This window comes from Zingiber officinale, chromosome 1A, assembly GCF_018446385.1.
Source record: "Zingiber officinale cultivar Zhangliang chromosome 1A, Zo_v1.1, whole genome shotgun sequence".
Lineage (NCBI taxonomy): Eukaryota > Viridiplantae > Streptophyta > Magnoliopsida > Zingiberales > Zingiberaceae > Zingiber > Zingiber officinale.
In genome coordinates this window covers 15,458,372-15,480,910 of record NC_055987.1, presented here as the reverse complement: position 1 = coordinate 15,480,910, position 22,539 = coordinate 15,458,372, and the positions used below count along the sequence as shown (strand labels likewise).

The following is a 22,539-nucleotide window of genomic DNA, read 5'->3' as shown; positions in this document are numbered from 1 at the left end:
ATTATGTGTACCTCCATCTCACCCGGTCAGGTAGGAGTTACTTCAGGAGGCTCATCACTCTCGATTTGCTATCCACCCAGGCAGGAACCACATGTATCGAGACTTGAGGCGTTCCTATTGGTGGAACGACATGAAGAAAACATCGCGAAATTTGTAGCTAGATGTCTTGTCTGTCAGCAGGTGAAGGCTGAGCACCAGAGACCTGCCAGATTACTTCAGAGGATTCCGATTCCAGAGTGAAAATGGAAGCACATCATGTAGGACCGTTAGATTCGATAGAGGGGGGGGTGAATATCGATTCGAAAACTTAGAGTATAAACGCAGCGGAAAAGTAAAATTGACACAGTGTTTTTTTACTTCGTTCGGAGCCTGTGACGACTCCTACTCGAAGGCCCGTACTCCGTGAGTACTTTCGTTGGGCAATTCACTAGCAGTTCGAAATAATGATTACAAAAAACAGTACAATGAATGCTAATGAAAATGAAAAGCAAATACTGACAATAAAGACAAGAAAGGAGCGTAGTGTCGGAGCTTTGTTAGCGTCGCAGAAGTGCAGAGCAGTGGAAGACTTTTCTTTTCGTTGTTGTACTGAAGCTCTCCTCTGAGCCTTCTTTTATATGAGGCTCGGGGCGCCCTGGATGCCTTCCGGGCGCCTTGGTGAGACGTGGCAAGTCCAACCAGCGAGCTCCACGTGGCGACGCGCGATCAGGATGAAATTTCCCTCCCGGGCGCCCGGATCCCTTCCGGGCGCCTGGACCCTGTTTTCCCGCAGAATCCGTCCTGCAAGAAAAACGTTAGTCCGGAGGCAAATTTACCCTGCAACACAGATTGTTAGCAAAAGCAAAGTGAGTATGAATTAGCAAAAATAGGGTAGATTAGGTCTTTACAGGAATCTAGTCACGATCTCGACTTAGATATCCGAAATGGATCTAAGCCGGATCGACGCCTAATGTTCCCTTCCCGGGAACGCGTCCTCGCAGTCACTCCCCTCCAGTGACTTACCTTACTTACCTGCCAGACGCCCGGTCAGCCCTTCGACCCGTCTAGACTTCTTGCCAGCTATCCGGTCAGCCCGTCGACCTAGCTGGACTTCTCGCCAAGCGTCCGGTCAGCCCGTCGACCCGCTTGGACTTCTCGCCAAGCATCCGGTCAGCCCGTCGACCTGCTTGGATTTCACGCCAGCTATCCGGTCAGCCCGTCGACCTAGCTGGACTTCGTGCCAGACATCCGGTCAGCCCGTCGACCTGTCTGGACTTCTCCTGTACACTCGATCAAAGTGTCAGACAACAACAAAACTAACTTAACCTATTTGTCATTCATCAAAACCTAGGTTAGACCGTTAGTGCTACCCGCACCAACACATCACTATGGATTTTGTGGTGGGATTGCCTAAGACACGACGAGGCCATGACGCGATTTGGGTAGTCATTGATCGATTAACCAAATCCGTGCACTTCTTAGCGATTCGAAAGACCAATTCTCTGGATCGATTGGCAGAGCTATATTGTCGAGAGATCATCAGATTGCATAGTGTTCTATTGAGTATTATATCGGATAGAGACCCACGGTCACGTCCCGATTCTGGCAGAGTTTGTAGCAGGCCATGGGCACACAGCTCTGATTCAATACAGCCTTCCATTTGGAGACTGATGGACAGTCGAAGCAGACCATTCAGACTCTAGAGGACTTGCTGAGGTCTTGTGTTATGGATTTTGGAGGCAGTTAGGAGGACCACTTGTCATTAGTAGAGTTCGCCTACAACAACAGCTATCATTCAGCTATTCAGATGACACTGTTTGAAGCGTTGTATGGTAGGCCTTGTCGGGCACCCACCCTCTGGGAGGAGGTTGGGGAGGTCCAACTGTTAGGACCTCATAGAGCTCAGTAAGTGGCAGAGTTGGTCCGTACTATTAGAAGGAGGATGTTCGAGGCGCAGGACCGCCAGAAGAGTTATGCTGATCAGAGACGTAGACCCCTGGAGTTCTCAATTGGCGACCATATATTCCTAAGAGTTTCACCCATGAAAGGGGTGAAGAGATTTGACCTCCGAGGTAAGCTAGCCCCATGATACATTGGGTCTTTCCAGATCTTGGAGAGGATTGGAGCAGTAGTTTATCGTCTGGTGCTACCACCGGCTCTGGCAGACATTCACAATGTGTTCCATGTGTCTATGCTGAGGAGATACATTGCCGACCCAGTACATATTCTGTTAGATATACCAGTTCCCATTCATCCTGACATTACCTACGAGGAGGTTCCGGTATGGATTCTGGACCAGAAAGAGTGGCAGCTGTGGAACAAGACTATCTGACTAGTTAAAGTCAGATGATATCATCATTCTGACGAGGAGGCTACTTGGGAGCTCGACGATACGATTCGAGCTCGATACCCCCATCTTTTCACTTGAGGTATGTGGGTTAATTTTTCGTTCAACATTTATACTATTTATCTGTTGCTGATGGTAAATAATGAAATTTGGGGACCAAATTTTTATTAGTGGGAGAGAATGTAAAATACGACAACAAATATTAAATAAATAATAAGGTTAAATAGAGGAATAACCTTAACGGAATTTTTTGAAATTTTTAAGAATTTTCTAAGAATTTTTCGGAGGTCGTATGGTGTAGGTTATAGGGATAAATATTGGGTCACAGAAAAGCCTATTTAGGCTACCCCATTGAACGAGGAAAAGTTTTATTTTTCTTTTCCTTTTCTTTTTCTTTTCCCCGTCGTCGTGCCATGCCCGAACTTCTCCTCCCGATCTCCTCTTCTTCCCCTCCTCTTCCTCTTCGTGGCTGAAACCGATTACCTTCCTCGCCTCTGCCCAATCCTCTTCCTCTCTTCTCTTCCGTCTCTGCCCAAGCGCCAGCAACGCGTGAGCCACCACCGGCCGAGCTGCCCTGCTGAAACCTTCCCTTTGCCTCTTCGTGTGATTCTACCTTGCCGCCCTCTGGATCTTCTTCTTCCTGATCTCCGACGCCCTCTCCGACGACCTCTTCTTTCCTCTTTTCCGATCAGTCACTTTTCTTTGCCGACACGCGAAGCATCCCTCTGCCCTAGTTCCGGCTGAGTTCTCTTCGTCCTGATCTGAGGCGCGATAATTGTTGCCCTAGCTCGAATCTGCCGCCGTTGCTGCGAGGATTGAGCCAACCCTCGCTGGAGCGACTGAGTTCCCATTCCCTCTGCCCTAGCGCTGGCAGCCAACCTCACCCGTGCCCTAGCTGAGATCTTAGAGGTAAGGGAAACTAATTGGATGTTGGACTTTAGTGATGTATAGATTCTGGGTTGAATTCATGATCTCCTCTTCTTGATCCGTTTAGTGGATTTGTCCAACATGTGTAGGGTTTGATGGATCTAAATTGTGGGGTTTTCTTGGTCACCGGCAGTTGCTCTTTCCTGGCAGCAACAATCTCTTTGGTTGTGAATCAATAGAAGAGGGTCGTGAGAGGTGAGATTTTGTTCTCTAGATCTAGACAGTGGCGTTTTCTTGTTTGTCCAAGCATCTCACCTTGTTTCTAGCAGGAAACACACTCCTTGACTGAGGATCAACAGCGGTTGTGAAGTGAGGTAAGGATAGCTAATTGATCTTTGTTGTTGATCGTGGTTTGAATTGAAAGTTGTAATTAGTTGATCATATGTAGATTGATTAGGTTTAGAATTAATCTAATGGAATGATTAGGATTAAGGTAGTTAACCCTAGTTAATTGTTGGATTTAATTTAGGTAGACAAATGACTATGTTGATTAGGGTTTTCCCTAAATTAGTTTTGGGGATTTTATCTAGCTATCTAATTCTTATGAATTTTAGCTATATATATATATATATATATATATATATATATATATATATATATATATATATATATATATTGATCGATGCAGGACTCTGTTTCGAGATGAGTGTCTCGACATTAGATTTGACTTGATTGGATCTTCTATTTGAGGCGGGTACCTTGACTTATCTCTTTTGATAATGTCATTTTGATATGCGTAGTAGGTTATAACCTCTAGTAATAATTATGTTTATCTTTGTTTTTGTATGTCACTACATGATACCTGTTGCATGCTTTTATCTGTTCTGCATTTATGTTTTATACCCTCTTGTTTATTGCCATGATTATTTATGCTCATAGAGGTAGTGGCATACCATGCCTTGTGATACACCGGACTAGACATTTACCATATATGACCCGTGTACCTAGATTTATTTATTTGATCCATTTATTTTTGGTACATGTTTTATGGAGGTAGATATGGCCATGATTTTCATGCTTAGTGTCATGCACCATCTCGCATGATTGCATATATGCTGAGTGATTGATGACTCCATTATTGTTGAGCACATTGCTAGTTACATAGATCTGCACACATAACCACTCATGGCTAGTGGTATATAAGGCAGGTTGTGTGGCAGTTTTGCTCTGTTAGGCTCCGCTAGTTTGCTCATGGGTAGTGGTGATGCAGCGTGATAGCCGACAGACAGTTTTGCTCTGTTAGGCTCCGCTGGTCCGCTCATGGGTAGTGGTGATGTAGCGTGGTAGCCGACAGGAATCTCTTCTCTGGATTGTCTCAGGGAGATGAGAGCATTGAGCTCCCCCACTTATGATTTGGGGTAGGAGGATAGGTGCACTCCGACAACATCCTGTCCACTCGATCACTCATCAGGAGCAGTGATGGTAGAGTGCACAATTGTTATAGTCCTACCCACTCAGTCTCACCATTATATGTGAGATGGCTGACTGGCGTCAGAGGTGACCAGGACATGTCATTGGAATCATATGCATGATTGCATTATTGCTTGTGTTTGTTGCACTTTATTTGCTGTATATTGGATGGATGCATATGTTTGACATGCATACAGGGACATATTACTTTTGTTCTGACGACCTTATTATTCTGATAAGAGGTTCTGGTAAGTACAGCTTCTCATTTTCTTACCGTTTTACATTTTCCATTACTCCAGGAGACTGTACATATATTTATAACTACTAGTTATTTCGTATTATGCATGTCAACTTGGTATCCGCTGAGTGTTGGACTCACCCCATTGATATTTTCTTATTTCAGTTTGAGGTCGTCAGGAGATTCCAGTTGCTAGTCCCCTGGTCACGAGAGTTTACGTATTAGTCTTGTGGTTTTCTATTTGTTTCAGACTTATATTGGTTTTGCACTCTAAATTTTGTGTGGTTTGTCTTTAAGTATTGTGATGGTTGTATTTTTACTTGCTTAGTAGATTTGTAATTGTTATGTTTCGCTACGCACCTGTCAATCGACAGAAGAGGTAAGTTTAGATGTTGTTTTCGATTTCTTTTGTATTGTGATGACAGCCGGAGGCTGTTTTGATATAAATTGCGTGATTTGTTTAGGTATTTTTATTGTTATTGTTCCGGTCGGGTTGGCCGAGGTATATGTGGTCCTGAGGGTATGTAGTATAGTTTCATATTGTCACCCGTACAGGGGAGATGCTGTCAAAAATTCTTCTGATAGAGACTACCTGGGGCATGACACTATAAATATGCTTTTGTAATGCTCTTACTATTTTCTTATGCAAGCTTGTAATTAGTTATAATCTAAGTTAGTTTGTATGCTTACAATTTTCTAGTTTGTATGATTTTCTGTAAAAATCATGGCCACTTAATAAAATTTTCTAGGTCTAAAGAAATGCTCTGTTCACCACATATTATATCTCTGTGTGTGTGAAGTGATCTAGGCGCTCCATTGCACTCAGGGGCCCAACGTTGGGGGCCTGAGTGCAGTGGGGTGCCCAAATCACTTTCAGTCGCCCCGCATGCACTCAGGCGCCTAATGTGGATGCGCACGAGGGAGGTGGTGCTTAGTTGATCATATATAACACACGTGGACATGATTTGTTAGGTTTCCAGTGTAGCCAATTGAGTGTACACAGGGCGCCCAGAATACTTTCAAGCGCCCTGGTTGCACTCACTCGCCCATGCTAGCTATCCATGGGGTCGCGCATGCTAGGCACCCCTTATACCCTTGTGTATGTATGTATATAGTTTTGATATCTTGCATATCTTACCCTGTACAATCTGTGAGTACCTAATTTTTTTTATACTTAATATTATAACCTAACCTCTAAACTTTAAAGATAAATGTTTATTGACATAACTGGGAACTTAAAAAATCAACAAAAAAAATATTGTTTCATTGACGGTGACAGATGCCCACGGTGGTCGTTCACCGTGGGCACCCATATATTTTTTTTATGATCTAAATTAATTTTAGAGATAGACTGTCTTTTTCATAATAGTAAATTTAAAATATAATTTATACACAATGGACTTTTAAAATATTCATACCATGCTCACATTCACATCTTTTGTATTAAAAAGTGATTATATTGATTTTATATATTTATAGTACGTACTTAAATTATATGAAGGGAGATTAACTTAAAGCCGACCATCATATTGATTAGAGGGTGAGCAAATTTTTTTTCACGAGAAGATGCGTCCGTCAAGGTGTCAAGGTTCACATCTTGTTTGAATGGGTTGTTGAAAGCAACCTTGTCACTCGGACCCTATATATCTAGGAAAGTACGAAATGATCTGTAATCAATGTCGTTGGCAAGTTGATTACCTCCCCTGCTAATCTTTGATGAGCTGTATAGGGCAGAGTAGGCAGCCTTCTGATCTAACCTGGAAACCTAAAACCTAGCCACGCCTTGAGAATGCTTTGCAGACATTAACTGATCGGAAACAAATTTAGTTCGTCTTTTGATTTCTCACCATTTTTCGCTTTCAGTTGTTTGTTTTCCCCAGTTGATTACAGACAATGTTATGCTTTACTATAAAAAAAAAATAACATGGTTAGAAGGAAACAAACGAAGCAGCAGGTTAATTAGGATGGACAGAGATAGGATTAGGATTCCTGGAATAGGCAACTTGCGTATGATCTGCTGATACCATGCATGTCCAAAGATTGTATCTAGGATTCCTGTGACAGCGCAATCATTTGGTTTCCAGGTGCAACGCACCAGGCACATCATATGGCACGGTGACAGGGGAACGTACTGGTGCTCTGCTTTGGAAGGTAGTGTCGCGGTGCGAGCGCATGCCCATACTTTACTGCTCCAGAGGAGGAAACCTGGAGCCACGTGACGAGGTGATTCTTGAATCTTGACGGAGAGTGACTGGTTTGAGGAACGCCTTGGACTGACTGTGGATGCACAGTCAAATCCTGAGGCTGAGGAATCGGATAAGAAACAAATTGAGACTTTCTCACATGGATGAAGGAGGAGTGCTGCTTTTCCCACCTTCGCTGACACCCTCCTTTTCCCGGACTCATCATAAAATACAATCATATTATTCTTCTATCCTTTTCCTTATTCCTCTTTTATTTTTTTTTATTTTTTTTTTTAAGTTTTGTTTTTTAACTAAATTTATTTTTTATCAGTTTTATTTTTTGAATAATTTTTATTTATTTATTTTAACCTTTGTTTATTTTTTATCTTAGATTTTAAGGGTTATTATTTGTAAAAATTTAAATAGTATAAAAATATAGATCAAAATAATATATATATATATATATATATATCATTTTATTTTGTTTTGTTTTATTTTATTGTTTTTTGTTTTTTTAATCAGTTTTTTTATAATTTTAATTCTTTTTTACTTTTTTATTATATATTTATAATTTTTTATTTATTTTTTTAGTCATAAATTTTCACACACACACTCTTCCCAGTCCCATCATATTATATACCTTTATACTATTTTTTAATTTTTTAAAGTATTTTCTCGGCAAAAAAATCATGCTTTTTTATATTTGTAATATGAGATTGGATCTTTTGTCCCCAATTTTCTCTGCCCTTCTATCGACCTATCCTACTCGTCGCCTCAAGCTCACTACCGGCGGCCTCTAGTCGTCGCCCCGACCAAAACTATACCCTAGGAGAAGATGAACCCGGGGGTCGCTATCAGGGCGATCGACTTTGAAATTCGGCCGAATTTAAGCAGGGACTCAGATCGTCGACGAAGGAAAGTTTACTCAAATCCAACCGAATTTCGGGGTTGATCGCATCGATGGCAACCACATTCACCTTCCCCTTAGGATATAGTTTTAATTGGGACGACGGCCGAAGGCCGCCGGCGATGCCGCCAACGATGGGTTGGGGCAATGAGTGGGACACGGGGACAGGTGATATTGAGATAGAGGTTTCGATATCTTATAATCTTTATTTTTTTTAATAATAGATTTTAGGGGTTATTATTTATAAAAAATTTTAAAGTATAATATGGATAAAAATAAAAAAAATTGATGAAAAAAATAATAAACCAAATTTATTTTAAAAAATAAAACTAAGTAAATAAAATTGGAAAAAATAAAACTAAAGAAAGTAAATAAAATTGGAAAAAATAAAATAACTTGTTATTTTAAAGGAAGGGGTAAAAAGGTCATTTAATAAGGGAGAGAAGGGGGGTGTGCTGTCAGAGGGGGTGGGAAAAGCATTTTACATGAAGGAGTAGTTCAATTCATGTGGATTCTTTTCCGTTCGTGCTACTTTTATGCATTTATAGACATGATCAGAGACTTTTAAATATAGATATGTTCTAGTGACGATTCTATGGATACAGAGAGAGGTACATATATGTATATGGACGTCAGACGCACGATCGGAGACTTTTAAACTATAGAATGCTATAACGTAGTGATCCTGTCCGAGAGTCGAGGTGATGGATGCTAGGGACGTGACACTCCTGTTGTTGACTGTGCGCGGACTCCGAGCTACCAAATTTGATCCTGTACGAAAGTCAAGGCGATGGATGTTGGGGGGTGTGGTGCTCCTATTGACCGTGCGTGGACTCCGAGCTAGGTGGACCTGCAACCACAGCAGCGTCAGTGCCGAGCCAAGGAGGGGTTCCCCGGTGATGGTCTTTCGACGCTCAAGTCAGTCACTAATGATGTGAAAGCATGGAAGCGAAGTAACAGAGTAACAGTGTAGCTATCGTAAAAGCTAGCATACCTCCGTTGAAGCTTGGTGCTCCTTATATAGGGCTACTGGGAGCGCACGTGCTTGCTTTTTGAGACGTGCACGCTTCTCAAAATTTTCCCTGAAAAGACATATCAGGAAATCATCTCTGACACCATACCTCAATGACCCGAACATATCTCGGACATGACAGTGGAAGCTTCTGTCGTACGATCCTCTGTCTAGCCATGCCGCAAACCATGCTGTCTCTCGGTGGCACGAGTTCCCATAAGGATATCGACTGATCCTCCTTTTGTCTGTTAGTGGGTCGAGCGGGATGGTCGCTCAGCCAGCCCTCAACTGTCCGGGTGGTCTGGCCCTTGGGCCGAGTGGAGTGGCCGCTCGGCCAACATTCCACTGTCTAAGCTCTGTTGTTGTGCCGAGCTATATTTGAGTGTGACTGCTCGACTGCGATCCCGTTTCACTGGTTCCGAGGCTCGATGTAAGTCCAAGCGAGCTGGCTACACGACGTTTGCCTACCGGCATACGGTTTTCTGAGCGTCGGGAGCTTGGTATGCGACCGAGCTATGGTAACATTGGGTTGATATCGGCCTGGCTATCCTTCACCCCGGTCGGGCAAGTGGGTTGTCCGACCGGCCAGCGATACAGGGGCGTTGATCACCTAGACTTTGACTTCCACCGTGTCAACGACCCTCTGAGGGTTGGGCCCTTATCACCAGATCACATGACTCCCTCTCAAGTCTAGTCGAAGGAGGCTACAAGTCCGACTGACTAGATAAAATGAAGCATAGAGATCGGTTGGTTGATCGACCATCATATTGGTAGGACTCCAATCGGTTCGCCAAAGAGTGTCGGTCGACCCCGAGACTGATCCTTGTAGCCGATCGGAGCTCCAAGTATTTGCACTTGGGCTTTCTCCCTCAATGTCCTCGGACGTGTGCGGTCAATGCTGACATCACCAGAATCTCTTCGGAATTCATGTAAATCACCCCCATTAAGGTCGAGCATACGCCCACGCTTGATAATGACACCCATTAAATGTGAACTAATGAGGGAATGCCACGTGTCGCTGTCGCAGTCGTCGCATGGCCGAAGAGACAAGCTTTGACGCGACATCTGACGGTTTGAATTCCACGGTTGGATCGCGTCTTGGGTTTTACGTCCTAGATCCGACGGCTCTGCTTGGCCGAGCCGAAGGTTTATAACCTCGCAGAGCCCCCTTCCCCCTTACCTTTGCGTTCCGCTCAAGTGCCCGACGATTCCTATGCGATCAGTGTTCCGACGACTTCCTGTCTTCTTTTGCGACAACCTTTTCTGCTCTTTCTGTAAGCTCTCTTCGATCTTTTGCAATTCTTTTAGATCATCGCCTCTTTCCTGTGTTCGTTGTGCTTTCTGTCCATCTTTATTTCTATTGAAGTCTTGTTTTCTTGTTTTCCGGCAATGGCCAACTCTTCTCAGTCGTCTGACCCCGCTCCTGGTCTCTGGTACAGTACCATGGAGACTAGATTTGATGCGGGTGACGCTGAGAGCCTTAGGAATGTCTTCGATATCCCCTTTGATCATGATATAATCATGGTCTCCCCGTCCGATCGACCAAATGACCCGGCGGTCGACACTATCTATCTTTTCCGAGACCGATTTGTGGCCGGTATTCGATTCCCGATCCACCCCTTCATCATCAAAATTTGTAACTATTTTCGTGTTCCCCTTCTGCAACTCGTACCAAATTCCTTCCGTTTGTTGTGCGACGTCGTAGTTTTGTTTCAGCTGCGCGACATTCCCCTGACCTCGCGCGTCTTCCATTATTTTTACTATCCCAAGTAGTCCGAGCTAGGGACTTTCCTCTTTCAGTCGGGGGTTAGGCTGGTCTTTTTTAACAAGATGCCTACTTTCAACAAACATTGGAAGGAGTATTTTTTTTTTCTTTTTGCGTCTTCCCGAGCGGCCTTGCTACCGAATGCGATGATAGGTCGGCTTGCCCTCTCAGTCCGATCTGAAGAAGTACAAGAGTCGGCCGGACTATCTTCATGCAGTGACCATGCTGGCCGGCCAGAAATATGTCATCCATAAGCTGCTGCTGGAAGGTGTGATACACATCTTCGGCCTGAATCCGATCCGATCCTGACTCCCGCGTGGCTTAGGTAAGAAACTTCTTGGGTTCTTTTCTTTGAGTCTAACTGATTTCCTTTTTCCTTTTGTAGCTCAAATCATGATGCGAGCACGGGTGGTTGGCTATAGCAAGTTGAAAGATGTCGAGGTCGAGGCGGTTGCTACAAAGGAGTTGGTGAGCTGCGGCTTAGCGTCGGTTAGCTCCCACGAGGGCACGCTTGCTGGGAGCGGGAAGACATCCGCTGTGGGTGAAGGCATCGCCGGCTAGACGACCAGCATTGAAGCAGCTGGTGACCCTCTCCCAACCCCCGGAGCATGACCCGCCATTTGGACCAGAGGCTCCAAGTCTTCTGGTGATGGAGTGCCCCTTCCTAGGCGCAAGAGGCACCGCACGGACAATCCATCCCGCTCCGCCACCTCGGCTGTGGGGGTCGCCGAGCGGGTCGGTACCTCTTCTCCTGTGACCATCCCTGCAACGGTGGAGGTTACTTCATCCGACCGGACCCCGTCTCTGGCCGAGCTACCACCAGAGACCCTTGCTGCCCAGCCGGTCGCCTTTCTGCCACCGACCCAACGAAGACCATTGCGGTCCAGGATTGATCCTGCGTCCACTGCCGCACCTTCCGGTCCAGTGGCCTCCTCCCAGTCGGACCCGAGCGACCGGCGATCCGTGACGGTGGTCCTCAACCTTCGAACAGACTACTACCTCGAGCACTGGGCTACCTCGAGCAATGCGCTCATCCGCATATCCCCGAGCACAAGATTCTGATCTGTGGGTCACTCGCCGACGTTTGGGAGGAAGCGAGGGCCTGAGCGGCGACGATGTCACTAGGAGCGCTCGCCAACAGCAACCTGCAGATGTCCATCGGGGTACATATTTCATCAGCAAGTCATAATTTACCTCCGATCGACGCTCAACATTTTCCGGTTTATCTATAGTACTGGGTGGAGAGCGTGGCCATGTGCCAGCGACTCGCTTTTGTGGAGGATGAGCTGAAGAAGTTCAAGATCTCGGGCGGCACCTCTTCCTCCCAGGGGCCATCGATCGCCAAGTTAAAGGTCGATCTGGAGAAGGCCCAGAAGCTCCTTGAGGCCGAGCAGAAGAAGTCCGTCGATCAGGAAGTCCGGCTGGGCCAGCTCGAGGTGCAGGTGAAAACTTATGATAAAAAGATCGAGCTAGCCACGACAAGGAAGAAACGAGCCATCGCTGATCTGGAGCTAAAGAAGCAGGAGGCTCGGCAGCTCGCCCAGAAGCTCAAAGAGGCTGAGGACTACCTGATTACCGAGCGGGACTGTCGATCGGTTGAAGAAGCCTCTCTGAAGGGGAAGCTCAAGGATGCCCTGGAGACCTCCCGCTCGGCTCTAGTGACCTACCGGGAAGTTGAGCCGGCTAGGTTTGAAGCGCTGAAGCAAGCTTACCTCTGCTTAGACCAGTTCACCGATAAGGTTGTCCAGCAGATCGTCCACGTCTTCGAGCTGGCCATCGACGGGACGCTTCAGCAGCTTAAGATAGACGGCCACCTTCCCTCTGAGACGACGGACAACATCATCAATCACAGCAAATTGAACGACTCGATGCCTGATGATGTTTTTGATTATATAGAGTGAGGTCGAGCGTCCATCTTCTAAAAGTTTTTGAAGTCTCATTGTATGTCCGTTGATCGGCGGTTCTTCCTTTTGATCAATGAATTATCTGCCCGCTCGGTGGGCTTTCTCTTTAAAATGGTCCTTGTTTGTTTGCATGTCTGGCCTAATCCTTCCGTTCGGCTATAATCATTGTCTATCTTTATGATTTATGCCCTCTTGGATTTAAGGTCGCCGCTCGACCGTCGATGGAGACATGGATTGAACATCACCACTCGACGATTTGCCGAAGACTTGGGTTTAAGATCGTCGCTCGACCGTCGATGGAGACATGAGTTTAAGGTCGTCGCTTGACGATTTGCCGAAGACTTGGGTTTAAGGTCGCCACTCGACCGTCGATGGAGACATGGGTTTAACGTCGTCGCTTGACAATTTGACAAAAACTTGGGTTTAAGGTCGCCGCTCGACCGTCGGTAGAGACATGGGTTTAACGTCGACGCTCGACCGTTGGTGGAGGCATGGGTTTAACATCGCCGCTCAACGATTTGTTGTGCCGTTCGGCACAGAGTTTGGAATTTGAGTCCTTTATTTCTGCCCTGCATACAAGGAGCATAGGGAAATAAAGATACATTGATTATTACATCGGCGCACCTCTCACCCGACTCGGTAAGGCTGGAGATGATTCATGTTCCACGGCCGCTCCAGTTGGCGTTCGTCCTCATTCTCCAAGTAATAGGCGGCCGAACGGAGCTTCTCCATGACCTTGAAGGGTCCAGCCCACTGGGCTTCTAGCTTGGTGACGTCATCGACCGACTTTACTTTCTTCCATACCAAATCGCTGACCTAGAACGACCTTGGGATCACCCTCCGATTGTAGTTCTGCTTCATCCTTTGGTGGTAGGCCATCAACTGGACGACAGCTTTAGCACGTGATTCATCTACCAAGTCCAGCTCCAGCAGCTTGCACTTGAAGGCAACTCAAGGGCAATGGAGGCACCTCAGACCCAGTCTTCAAACTTGCAGGCAGCGCAGGCACCTTCAGCCCTTTGTTGAAGGCACCTTCAGCACCCAAACCTGCAGGCACCTTCAGCCCTCAAAGGGAATAGAGGCGCCTCCAAACCTGCAGGCAGCGCAGGCACCTTCAGCCCTTTGTTGAAGGTGCCTCCAACTAGCTTTTCAGCTCCTTTTGACTTCTATTCATCTTCCAAAGCTCCGATTGCTTCGGTGATTGTGGCCAACCGAAATAGGGCTCACCCAAACCTAATTTTCGGCTTTCTCCTCGAGCAGGCTTCTGACCCGGCTCTACATCCCTCGAATATCACGCACGTTCTTCTCGTCCACCGGTGTACTCTTCCGCAGCTCTTTCGTCCTTCAAATGCACCGACCCCGTCGGCTCCCTTCTCGTGTCGTCATTCTCGCTAGATGTGTTTTCCGCTACGTCTTCCGCTCGACTTCCTGCACTCCTAAGTTCCTGCACACTTAGACACAGAAATAAAATAACAAGCAGGACCTAACCTAACTTGGTTGATCACATCAAAACACCCACGGGGTCCAACAATCTCCCCCTTTTTGATGTAAATTAACCCAAGTTCAAGTTAGGGAAATAAAATAGACAAACAATAATTTATAGAAATTACTAAACTAACAGTTCAAGCATAAGGCTTGCAATAGAATTTGCAACATAAGTTAAAAATAAATTTTAAGTAAAAAACATTAAAAATTCCCCCTACACTTGTACCTATCTTTCTTCTCCTTTTATCACAGCAAAAAGAATGAGGTAATAATTATCAAGTAAAAAAAATCAAGTAAAAAAATGATTTTTAAAATCCAAGTGCAGCATTTTCAAAATGATTTCTAAGAAAAAAAAATCTTTTTTAAAAATTTTCTAAGTAAAACTTAGGCAAGACAATTTTTTGAGAAAAAAATAAATACACATTTCTAACTTCAGAAGAAATTTTAACTTAAAAAAATGTTATTTGAGAATTTTTTTAAGTAACAAATATTTTTCTTAAGAGAAAAAAATATTTTTGAAGAATTTTAAAAAAGATGTTTGAAAAAATTTTAAAAATATTATTTAATTCTAATTTTAATGCTTTTACCAGAAAGTTAATTAAATATTTTATTTCGATATTTTGACTTCCAAGTTGTGGTGATGCACTAGGCCTTCTTGGTTATTGGAGCAACAACCACTTCCTTAGACAAAGCCTCATAAAGAAATTTTAACGTTTAATTTTCTCACTATAAGCTCTAACTAAAAAAATTAAACTAGTAAAGATTTTAGAACCCAGTATAGGTTCTTTCCTACTGGATTTTTTAAGAACTTAGGGGGTACATAACTTTTGGGAACTTTTCTAAGTTGATCCTGGTATTTTCTAATATATTAATTCAATTTTCCATAAATTTTAATTTTTTATTTTAGAAATTTATTTAGCCATGTATGATCATTTTTCAATTTTTCAATTTTAATTTTTTATTTTTCATATTCTAATTTCAAATTATTATACATTTCTAGAGGGCATGCTTTTACTAAGTTTAATTTTAATTTAGCATTTTCTTTTTCTAATTTTGCTAGATCTTTCATAAGCACTTTGATAAATTGAAAGGACTGAGTAGGGGTTAGAGCACGTACCTTACTTACCTCACTTGGTGATGCTCCCCCTTCATCATAGCTTTCTTCTTCTGATGATCCTCCCCCTTTATCTATGCTCATCTCCAAGCTGGTTTCTTCAAAAAGATGGTTGGCCATCAGTGTTAATCCCGAGAAAGCTTCGACTTCATATTCCAAGGATGAAGATTCATCCCATGTAGCCTTCAGACTCTTGCGTTTGGAGGACGTCGGTCTTTGAGACTTCTCCTTGTTCCTTTTCTTTAATTTGGGACAGTCATCCTTGATGTGCCCTTCTTCATTGCAGTTGTAGCATCGGATCATCCTTTTGTTACGTTGATGCTTCTTCGACTGCGATCTAAATTTATTAGTTTTAAAAAAATTTATTCAACTTCCTTACCAATAATGCCGCTTCAGTTTCGTCGATTGACGCTTCAAAGTCGGAATCGTCCATCTCGGCTTATAGGGCAACATTGAGACTTGACTTCTCTTTAGGTTCTACAATTCTTGTTTCGTGAAGTTCAAATGTAGAGAATAAACTTTCTAAAGTACTTACCTCAAAGTCCTTAGAGATGTAGTAAAAATCTACTAAGGAAGCCCACTCTGGAGTTCTTGGGAAGGCATTGAGCACATACCGGATAGAATCTTAGTTCGTTACCGGTTCTCCGAGATGGGTCAGTTGAGTTATCAACTCCTTAATTCTCGCCTAGAGTTGTGCTACCTTCTCGCCGTTGTTCATCCGAAGATTCGTCAACTGAGTCCGGAGGATGTTGCGCCTTGCTAACTTTGCTTCTGAGGTGCCTTCGTGGAGCTCTAGGAATTTTTCCCAGAGGTCTTTAGCGGAGTCGTAGCCTCCGATCTGACTTACCTCCTGGGGCGACAAGACGTTGAGCAGGTGGAACTTCGCCTTTCCGTTGGCCACGAAATCGGCTTGCTCCTTCTTCGTCCAATTGTATTCTTCCTTGTCTTTGGGGGCTACAAAATCATATTTCATAATAAGAAGAATATCAAACTCAGTCTTTAAAAATACCTCCATTCTTCGCTTCCATGTAGTAAAGTCTCCGTCAAATTTCGAAGGATGAATGCATGTTCCGATCATTATCTTGATCTTCGTACTTCAGTCGGCGGTTAGTCCTTCTGAGGTTGTCGGGCTCTGATACCACTTGTTGGTGCAGCGGGGTCGACAAGAGGGGGATGAATTGCCTTCACAATAAAAATACCCTCCTCGTTTCTTTCAACTCAAAAAAATGCAATAATAATAAAGAAATAAACTAACAAAAATAAAGAGAAAACAGAGAATTTAACTTGGTTACAACCCAGGGGATTGTTAATCCAAGGCGATGAAAAAGATCAGAAAGATCTCATTCTTGGAAGGCGAAGAAATCTTTTACACACTGAAAAATCCAAACTATTGCTAGGAATTGAATACTCAGTTGATTGATTAATTTTCTAGTTCCAGGGGTCTTTATATAGCTCCTGGAAATCTTATCCCGAGTGTTGAAGGCGCCTCCAAGAGGGTTGAGGGCGCCTCCAAGCAGTTTGACCGGATAAAACTCTATCCGATTGCAAACGGTCACGAAGACTGGGTCTGAGACGCCTCCATTGCCCTTGAGGGCGCCTCGGACTGGGTATGAGGTGCCTCAAAGGGAATGGAGGTGCCTCCAAGCCTGAAGGCAGCGCAGGCGCCTTCAGCCCTTTGTTGAAGGCGCCTCCAGCTAGCTTTTCAGCTCCTTTTGACTTCTATTCATCTTTTGAAGTTCTGATTGCTTGGGTAATTGCGGCCAACCGAAATAGGGCTCACTCGAACCCAATTTTCGGCCTTCTCCTCGAGCAAGTTTCCGACCCGGCTTCTCCTCCCTCAAACACCGTGCACGTTCTTCTCGTCCACCGGTGTACTCTTCCACAGCTCTTTCATCCTTCGGACGCATCGAACCCGTCGGCTCCCTTCCCATGCCATCCTTCTCGCTAGCTGCGTCTTCTGCTTAACTTCCTACGCTCCTAAGTTCCTGCACACTTAGACATAGGGATCAAATAACAAGAAGGACCTAACCTAACTTAGTTGATCACATAAAAACACCCACGGGGTCCAAAATACACCAGGTGAAAAGAAGTTAATTCGGTTCCCTCCTTGGGCATCGTGCGGATCACCCATAGCATGCTGGGGAGTTCATTTACCCAACTTCCTCCAATGTGGTCGAGCCGAGCGCGTAGGATTCTAAGAATTTCGCGGTTGGCGACCTCCGCTTGCCCGTTGCTCTGAGGGTAGGCCGCTGAGGTGAAAGCTTGTTGAATGTCATATCCTTTGCACCATTCTTTGAGTCTCTGACTGGCAAACTGCCTTCTGTTATTTGAGATGAGCTAGCGCAGGATGCCGAACCGACAGATGATGTGTTGCCAGACGAATTTCATGACCATCTGTTCGGTTATTCTTGCTAGCGACTCGACTTCGACCCATTTGGAGAAATAATCCATTGCGATGAGCAAGAACTTCCGCTGACCCGTTGCTATGTGGAATGGCCCAACAATGTCCATGCCCCACTGGTGAACGGGCAAGAGACTGTGGACGCCTTCATCCCCTCGGTCGGTCGGTATGAGAGGCTATGATATTTTTGGCAGGACACACAGGTGGCCATCGTCCGGGCGACATCCTCCTGGAGGGTCGGCCAGAAGTATCCGGCCAGCAAGACCTTCCTTGCCAGTGAGCGGCCGCCCGGGTGTCCTTCGCATGATCCTTGATGTACCTCCCGTAGTTTGTAGTCAATGCCCTTCGATCTGACACATTTAAGTAGAGGCCTAGAGAAGGCCTTCTTGTAGAGCTGATCCCCGACTAAGGTGAACCGACCAGCTCTCCTCCTCAATATGCGAGCCTCCTCCTGACTGGACGGTATAGCTCCCGACCGCAAGAATTCCACCAGAGCCATTCTCTAGTCACTTGGAAAGGAGAGTTCCTCCATTCGGTCAATATGAGCCACTAAGGATACATGCTCTATCGGCTGTGGTATGACGATCGGCGATAGCGAACTGGTTAGTTTGGTCAGCTTGTCCGCAGCTTGGTTCTCCAACCGGGGGATTTTATGTATGACGACCTCTCGAAAGTTGACCTTTAGTTTTTCGAAGTTTCGGCGTAGAGCTTGAGTCACGCATTACTTATCTCGAATGTCCTGGTCAGATGCCAAGCGGTCAATTGAGAGTCCGAGTGGATGAGGACCTTGATGGCTCCAACGTGCCGAGCGGCTTGTAAGCCGACTATAAGTGCCTCGTACTCGGCTTCATTGTTCGTAGGCCTGTAGTCCAGCCGAACGAACAACTGCATCCGTTCCTCTTGGGGGGAGATGAGCAATATACCGATCCCGCTCCCCTGCCGAGTAAACGAGCCATCCACATATATCTTCTAAACGACTTCCGGCTCAGGATTTTGTACCTCAGTGACGAAATCCGCCAAGGCTTGCGCTTTGATGGTCGTTCGAGGCTGGTATTGGATGTCAAATTCACTGAGATCCGTTGTCCATTTGATTAGCCGTCCGGATGCTTTTGGATTGAGGACTCTCCCTAAAGGACTATTGGTCATCACAATGATGGAATGAGCGAGGAAGTACGGGCGGAGCCTCCGAGTGACGAGAACCAAAGCATAAGCCAACTTTTCGAGACTGGTGTAGCGAGATTCAGTGTCTTTCAATATATGACTTAAGAAATGCACTGTTGTTCCTCGTCGCTCTGCCTAACCAGCACTGAGCCGACCGCATGCTCGATCGAGGACAGATAAATTCGGAGTGATTCGCCGACAATTGGCTTAGCTAGTACAGGCAATGAGTTAAGGTATTCCTTAAGCTCTTCAAACGCTTAGTCGCACTCCTGGTCCCATTGAAACTTGGTGGCTCGGCGCAATATCTTGAAGAATGGTAAACTCTGATTGGATGATTTAGAGATGAACCGAGACAATGCTGTTATCCGACCGGTGAGACGTTGGGCTTCCTTCAAATTTTTCGGTGACGGTATGTCTTGTAGTGCTTTTACTTTACTGGGATTTGCCTCGATGCCCCGCTCGATGACGATGTAACCCAGGAAGCGTCCACTCTTCGCGCCGAACAGACACTTGTTTGGATTCAGCTTGATCTCGTACATCCTGAGTGTCTAGTAGGTTTCCTTGATATATGCACATAGGTCTTGGAGGGATTTAATTAATATGTCATCGACATATACCTCCATATTACGTTCGATCTGCCGTCGGAATACTTTATTCATCAACCTCTGATAGGTGGCTCCGATGTTCTTCAGTCCGAACGGCATGACATTATAACAATACGTGTGATCGGTCGTAATAAAGCTGACCTTTTCTTGATCTTCTATGGCGAGCGATACTTAGTGGTACCCTTGATACGTGCCCAACATGCATATCAGCTCACACCTGACAATGGAGTCTACCATCTGATCGATCCAAGGTAACGGGTAAAAGTCCTTTGGGCATGCTTTGTTGAGGTCCCGGAAGTCGATGCAGACTCGTCACTTGTTGCCCGGCTTGGAGACCAGCACTACGTTTGTGAGCCAGTTCGGAAATTGCACTTCCCGTATGTGGCCAGCCTCCAACAGCTTCTTTATTTCCGCCCAGATGATTAGGTTTTGTTCGGCGCTGAAGTCTCTCTTTCTTTGTTTCACCGGGCGAGCGCTCGATCGGACGTGCAACTCATGCTGGGCGATGCTCGGGGAGATTCCAGGAAGCTCGTGCGTCAACCATGCAAATACATCATGGTTATGTTGGAGACACGTGATCAACTCCGCCCTCTGCTCTGCCTCTAGATCGGACATTATGAAAGTTGTTGCCTCCACTCGGTCGGGATGAATTTGCACTTCCTCTTTCTCCTCATAAACTAGAGTAGGTGGTTTTTGGGTGATGGCGCTTACCTCTAGCCTGGGAGCCTTCCGAGCGAATCTGGCCTCGGTCTTGACCATCTTGACATAGCAATGTCGAGCAGCCAGCTGGTCACCTCTGACTTCTCCAACCCGGTCGTCTACCAAGAACTTGATCTTTTGGCAGTAGGTTAAAACTACTGCTCAGAACTCATTGAGGGTCGGTCGGCCCAAGATGACGTTGTAGGCTAAGGGGGCGTCTACCACAATGTAGTTTGTGGTTCTAGTCCTCCTGAGCGGCTCCTCTCCGAGCGATATGACCAACTTAGTTTGGCCGATCGGCTGAACCTCGTTGCCAGTGAACCCATATAGTGGGTTCATCATTGGCAGTAGCTCGCCTCGGTCGATCTGGAGCTGATCGAAAGCCTTCTTAAAGATTATATTCACCGAGCTCCCTGTGTCAACAAAAATTCGGTGGATAGTATAGTTAGCGATTACCGTTCGGATGATGAGGGCATCATCGTGAGGGACTTCCACTCCCTTGAGGTACCGGGGCCAGAAGCTGATCTCAAGCCCACTTGCCTTTTCTCAGTTGCAGCCAACTGCATGTATCTCTAGTCGACGAGCGTATGACTTCCTGGCTCAGTTAGAGTCACCTCCGGTTGGCCCGCCGGTAATGATGTTTATTTCTCCCCTAGTGGCATTTCTTTTGTTTTCCTTTTCCCGAGAGGATGGCCTATTTCGCTCGTGTGCGGCTCGGGAGGGATCAGTGCTTCCCCTTAGCTGATGATAGTGTCGTCACTTGGGTGATCTTTGTGCATCTTCTCGTCGCCCTGTGGATTGATGCTTGTGTCGCCGGTCGGGAGAGGGAGATTGACGACGATAGCCCCTCGGGGCCAACCTAGCGATCGGTGTCAGGCCGCGATAATCTTGTGTGTTGTGTAACGTCGACTTGTGGAAGGAGCAAAACATAGGCGTCCATACCTTGCCTTTCGATATCTTTGGCCGCCAGAAGCCACATGCTGCATGGCATGCGCCCTCGTTTCCTGGTGGGGCGGACCTTCGGCTCTCGACCCTTTCGGCGGTTGGTGGCTGCTCGACGATCGCCGTTCGTCGGCACCGAGAGTTCGGCTGGTGCCTCCTTCCTCCTTGTCGCCTGGGCCTCCTCCACATTTATATACTCATTATCCTTCTTGAGCATGTGGTTGTAGTCGCGGGACAACTTTCTGATAAGCGATCTGAAGAAATCTCCTTCAACGAGTCCTTGTGTAAAGGCATTCATCATGGTCTCGGATGAGACCGAAGGGATATCCATAGCTACCTGGTTGAAGCGCTGGATGTACGCTTGGAGGGTTTCTCTCGGCCCTTGCTTCAAGGAAAACAAATTGATGCTCGTCTTCTAGTAGCGTCTGCTACTCGCGAAATGGTGTAGAAAGGTCATTCAGAAATCCTTGAAGTTTCGTATTGATCCGTCCGACAGTCTCCTGAACCAGCGCTGTGTCGATCTGGAGAGTGTGGTAGAGTGTGGTGAGGAAGATCCGGCACTTCACCCCATCCATGTATTGGTGAAGTGTGGTCGTGTTGTCGAACTTTCCCAAATGATCATCCGGGTCTGTCGATCCATTGTACTCTCCGATCGCTAGAGGAGCGTAGTGTCTTGGTAATAGGTCATGAAATATTGCTTCGGAGAACTGGCGGTTGATTCGTCATGGAGACGTGTCGCCTTGAGTCGCCTTGCCTCTTCGTGCGTCCCGAACAGGCGCTTCATCTGAAGAGGACCCCCGCTCTTGATTTGCCTGAGCTATCTCCGAGGGTGTTTGGAACAGAGTCTGGTGGAATGGTATCAAGGCGGGTGGTGCCTTTCCGTGTGTGTCGGTCGGCCCTTTGTTTTGTTCCCAGATGGAGAGCTGCTCCGGCCAGTCCTCATGCGCCGCTCGGCCCCCTGATGCCGATGCTGCCTGCTGCGCCAGTCGATCGGCTAGCGCCTTTTGCTGTTATTGCTCGACTATCTTTTAGGCTCTAGCCTATACGAGAATGTCGAGCTCCTCTTGGGTGAGCGTCACGGTATGAAGTCGTCTAGCATCTTCCATTTTCTTGGCTCGAATGCAGGTTAAGTTCCCACAGACGGCGCCAAATTTGATCTTGTCCGAGAGTCGAGGCGATGGATGTTGGGGAACGTGGCACTCCTGTTGACCGTGCGTGGACTCCGAGCTACCAAATTTGATCCTGTCTGAGAGTCGAGGTGATGGATGTTGGGGGACGTGGCGCTCTGTTGACCATGCGTGGACTCCGAGTTAGGTGGACCTGCAACCACAGCAACGTCAGTGCTGAGCCAGGGAGTGGTTCCCCGACGATGACCCTCTGACGCTCAAGTCAGTCACTGACGATGTGGAAGCAAGGAAGCGAAGTAACAGAGTAACAATCTGGCTACCGTAAAAGCTAGC

At 46.0% G+C, this 22,539-nt stretch overlaps 1 long non-coding RNA gene across 1 annotated transcript; it reads left to right on the top strand.

Moving 5' to 3' along the window:
• The first annotated feature begins 2,743 nt into the window (after positions 1–2,743).
• LOC122000308 lies at positions 2,744–5,319 on the top strand. The gene is made up of 4 exons (XR_006117071.1): positions 2,744–3,235; positions 3,343–3,448; positions 3,523–3,567; positions 5,067–5,319. It is a non-coding gene; the product is annotated as an uncharacterized LOC122000308 (long non-coding RNA).
• Positions 5,320–22,539: the final 17,220 nt, after the last annotated feature.